Genomic DNA, 5,314 nt, shown 5'->3' with positions numbered 1-5,314 from the left:
TTCCATTCTTGGACACTAACTGCCTCAGAATCCCGAAACGACACATAATATTCTTCCATACAAAATGTTGGACTTTATGAGCAGTTATCTGTGCATCCGACTCAACTTCAATCCACTTGGTAAAGTACTCAATGGCGACGATGAGGTACTTCATTTTTCGTATGGCTAGAGGGAAAGGACCTAAAATATCTATTCCCCGGAAAAGCCATGGGCTATAGATAGATCGCAACTCTTCAACCGATGCATGGTACCAATCAACATCCTTCTAACATTGCTCGCAACGCAGGACATATCTCCCTCAATCCTTCTTCATGGTCGGTCAATAGTACCTTGCTCGGATGACTTTCAACGAGAGAGTTCGTCCTCCTATGTGGTTTCCACAAATACCCTCATGGAGCTCGGACATGATCTGAGTGCACTGGTCCCTACTCATACAGGTGAAGAATGGGTGAGTATAACCGTAACGAAATAAGTTCCCATCTTCAAAGTGTACCTTCCCGAGTTTCTGTTGACAATTTTAGCCTTTGTGGCTCAGAGGGGAGTAACCCGTCAGCGAGGTATCGCATATAAGGTGTCAAATAGATCTCCTCAACTCTGACCTGCATGACCTCAAAATGTTCATCTTCAAGGGACTCACATGTAATTATTCTCGGGACCTTCAACGTTTCCTGGACCATCGAGCGATGTCTTTCCCTTACTCTAGGTTGACCTGCAAAATCTCCAGATGACTTGAATTACCGACCTCTGTCTACCTCCCATTCCCGAACTGCTTAGCTTAAACAACAAGTATGCTAAGATAGTAGAATATTTATCAGCACATCAAAGATGTATTATTTAAACTTTCATGATAATTTTATAAAAGAATTCCTATTTACTTCTTTGAATGCATTATTTACAAATCACTACTACATTTAATAAATACTCACACTACTATAAATTATTTCACTATTAATTAAAAATTAAGTAGGTGAGAAAAAAAAGTAAAATTCATGCATGCTACTAATCAATTTGGTAGAAAAGCAATGGTTAATTTCTTATGTATATTTAGATATTTTATTGTAAAAGTTATTTTACGATAATTTAATTTATTTTTTTTGTGTGAATTCTATTACATTACATTACTACTCTTACTCTATTTAATATTTTATTTAATTATTATATGTTTGTGTAATATTTTTTTATGATTTAACATCTTATTTAAGATTTAATATTTTAGTTTTATGTCATAACAAGAGATTTTTTAAGAATGTGAGAACATTTAAGAAAAAAATTACATTCATAAGTTGACTTAAATATTCGTGTCTCCTTTATTTTATTTTTCGTGCTTTTAAGGTTACATGCATAACAAATATAATAAGTTTTTTATTTTAATAAAGTAATTGGACAAATTTTTAATTTTATTATTTTATTCTCCATCTATCGTAATAAATACATGTACAAATTATTTAAAATTACATAAAAGTATACTTCTCCATCCTTTCAAAATGTCTTATTATTTCTTAAATATTTTTATTTGTACTTAACTGTTAGTTTTGAATTTATACGAAAACATTAATTATTCTATTATGATTTATATCTTAACTCTCCTATTTTCTTAATTTAATTTTAGATACATATATATTCATTCTCAATTTATTTATGTATATATTTATATTTATTGCAATGTTAAAATAGAAGATGACACAATAAAAAATCTTACAACATTACGATAATATTTCTTAAAAAAAATTCATGTTATGCAATGATGTAAGATAAAAAAAAATCTATTATTGGATTAGAAGTGTAGTAAGTTAAGTATTATAATTTAATTTATCTGTTCTTTATAGTAAAATAATTAATACAACTTAAAATAATATTATTATTTAATATTTATTAAATGATTTTTTAATTAGTTATATAAAGTATTTGTAATCTAATAGTTTATGAACTAACTAGTTTGCTAATAACAACCTTTTCCTTGAAAGCATTGGTTAAAAAGAATGAGAAAACACTAGTGCAGATAAGTTAAACAAATGCGGCTATTTTAAATTTACAAATGCGGTCATAGAACCGCATTTGATCAACACGCATTTGTAAATCTGGAATTTACAAATGCGGTCCTATGACCGCATTCATAAATCACATTTACAAATGCGGTCATTTTAGGTAACCGCATTTGTATATTATTCTGAATTAGGGAGTGGGTTTGGGGTTTAGGATTTATGAATACGGTCTTGGTAAAAACCGCATTCATAAATGACTATTTACAAATGCGGTCATTTACTAAGACCGCATTTGTAAATGCGAATTCACTATTTACAAATGCGGTCTTGGTAAATGACCGCATTTGTAAATAGTGCTTTTTTTTTTGGTACATCCTGTTTTGTGCAGAAACCATATATTTAAATAACCTGCATAATGATTAAACCCAGTCAGACAAATACAAAAATGTAGTAACCAATTGAAATCATCAAAATGTACATTTACAAGTGATCAAATTACATATAATAAAACCACTAATATTGTTTACTTATGCTAGAGTTATAAAAATTAATGAAGTATGTGGACCAAGAATCTCTAACATATGAAATGCCTTCCTCACTCATTGGTGTTTCTTCTGTGAATAACTGCATTGCAAAGTTGACATAAATTAGTTTCTAGATATATATATGTTCAAGAATTATAAAAATGATTTAACATATACCTCCTTCCAACCAGTTTTAACACCTAGTCTTATAATGGTAATCATCCATTGCATAATGTAATAGCCACACTCATAGCTTCCTGGTTGTTTATTACACTATATAATTCAATAAAAAGTAATATGTTAGTATATTGATAAACAATGATAATAGAGAAAGAAAAAAATTACAAACCTTTACTCTTATGTAGTTCAAATTATTTGAACTGGATCGACCTTTTAGGATGTTATATCCACGCCATGAACTGATTAATACAAAAAACCTCGTTAGTAGATGGTTAATTAGTAACATATACAAAGTTAAGTTTATACTATACTTACGTATCAATGATATCCTTAAATTTTGTGGGCATCTTCTTGTGTAGGGAACAGAACCACACAACAGTCTTATCAACCATTGATAAGACAAGTAACTGCCAATGATGCCTATATGATCATTGAAAAGAGTTAGTAAATATTTAAAACATGAAATAATAATAATTGATGACATATAATTAAACTTACTCATTAATGTAAGGGCATAAATAAATTTGTTTTCCCTCTTTTTCCAGGATGTTAGTGATGTATGCTTGAGTCTCAGTTGAGTTTGGTCCAACGGGATTAGTATATGCAGGATCTACGAATCCATACATATTTTCCTTCCCCTCAGTGATACAGACTCTATGCAAAAACCTACAAGTTTTTAGTTAAAGCATAATCAATAATAATTTAACATAAAGTAAATTGAATAATAGGTAAAGATACTTACATCATAAAAAATTGAATTATACTTATATTGAGCTCCTGGTTCCCAGATATAAATTCTGATAAATCTGTGTTGTAAATCATCAGTGGCAGTTCAGTGTTGATTTGAAAAAATGTATTATCCCACGGAACTGGAAAAGGATCATTGCCAATCTGACTAGCAATGAGACGTAGGGAAGCCATAGGATCGTCAACTGGAACCTCACGCTTCTTTTTCGGAGTTGGTGGCTGAAAAGGTTCCTACAAGATAAACAACATTTGTATTAAATTATATGTAATATATAAATATAAATAAAAAATAATATAATGAAACGAAATTATTACATGAGGTTCAGGCATAGATCGAATGAGCTCTCTAGGCCAGGCAACGAATGTCTGAAATGCATCGGCCACAGTGGTTACCTCATCTGAAGGTAGTGGAACACGAGCATCAGGAAATCGTACTTTTTCAACAGTTACCTTCGCCACATCAGGGGAGAGAGGAACGTTATGTAAGGTGGTGGCGTTTTTATAGACTTTTCCAAGTGCCACCACCCGAGGAAGTTTGCCGCCCACTACCAGTAGCTCACAATCCTCTGTCTGCCCATTGATATCATCCCCTGATGTTGGAGGAGCCGCACAACTCCCCTTTGTGCTCTTGGGAGTGGGACTAACAAGGGGTTCAATTGGCTCAGCACAAACTTGTTGCGATAGAAACTCTTGTCGCATTCGATCATTCTCCTTTTTCATCTCCAGCCACATCAAATCAATCTCCTTTCTCATCTCCTCCATTATTTCTTCACGTAACTTAGTCTTCATTTGAGTTTCCTTCTTGGAGGAGGAGGATGGCTGTCGTTCTGAAACTCCAAAATAAAGTTTAATTCCGACCCCTTGTCCAGCGGCACGAACACGACCAGAGTGTTCAGGTCGTCCAATTGCTTCAACCAGGATATCGTGACGACCTTCAGCAACAAATGTACCGTCGGATTCCAAGGAATCCTGCAAGAGTACACAAAAATCATATTTTCAATCATTAATATAATTAATGCTTTAAAAAAATTGAAAATAACAAAAATAACTTACAATTTTTTCGATTATAACCCCGGATTGCTCGGAACTTGGTGCACCGGACTTTTTAATTCGGGCCCTCTTCCATTTTTCATGGCAAAAAGGTGGTGGAGGAGAAGTGACCCCTGTTTCCACATTCTCAGAATACGTCCCCTGTTGAGATTTTTCCTTTTCCACCATCAGTGTTTTCTCAAGTTTTCTATACCCCGAACGAGACATAACGTGCGGGGTAAGATTCTTCAAAGCTATCTCTTGAGCTTTCTTCCGACGATCCTGTCATAATTGAAATAAACAAACTGAAGTAAATAAGATAAACTTATTAATGTTATATAAACAAAAAAGTTACTTCACTTACCATCCAAGCCTCATTTTCACGGCTTTCTCTAAAAAGACGCCATGTCTCTTCATCAATATGTTGGTACTTTAAACATGGATTTTCGTCTTTAAGGTCGCCAAAAATGTATCTTGATGTCAGTCTTGACTTAAAGGTACGAAATTTAAGTGCGATATTGGATAATATCTTTGATCGAAGCGGTTCCACATCAGGAATGTCAAAGTTTGCCTGGAAAATAACATCATCAAATTAAAATTAATTAATCAATATTAAAAAGCATTATATGATAACAATAATAATGTAAAGCTTACCAGAACATCCTCCCATAGCATGTTCCGATCAACCTCTGAAACCTCATCCCATGAATTAATCAAAATGGAGAGCCTCTCACGAGAAACAACTCCAAGATAGCTCATAAACTCATCTGCCTTAGGACCAAAAGCCACTCCAGTGTTGACGTCAATGTCAACATGTGTCTTCTCACCAGCAGCACGTCTCAATGCAAGACG

At 33.1% G+C, this 5,314-nt stretch overlaps 1 long non-coding RNA gene across 1 annotated transcript; it reads right to left on the bottom strand.

Moving 5' to 3' along the window:
• Positions 1-2,683: 2,683 nt before the first annotated feature.
• Positions 2,684-3,106, bottom strand: LOC150026273 (uncharacterized). The gene is made up of 3 exons (XR_016521353.1): positions 3,002-3,106; positions 2,856-2,925; positions 2,684-2,779 (listed from the first exon to the last, which is right to left on the bottom strand). It is a non-coding gene; the product is annotated as an uncharacterized LOC150026273 (long non-coding RNA).
• Positions 3,107-5,314: the final 2,208 nt, after the last annotated feature.

Source organism: Phaseolus vulgaris, chromosome 6 (genome assembly GCF_051622355.1).
Source record: "Phaseolus vulgaris cultivar YP4 chromosome 6, ASM5162235v1, whole genome shotgun sequence".
Lineage (NCBI taxonomy): Eukaryota > Viridiplantae > Streptophyta > Magnoliopsida > Fabales > Fabaceae > Phaseolus > Phaseolus vulgaris.
The sequence above is the reverse complement of the archived record's forward strand: the minus strand, read 5'-3'. Positions and strand labels throughout refer to the sequence as shown.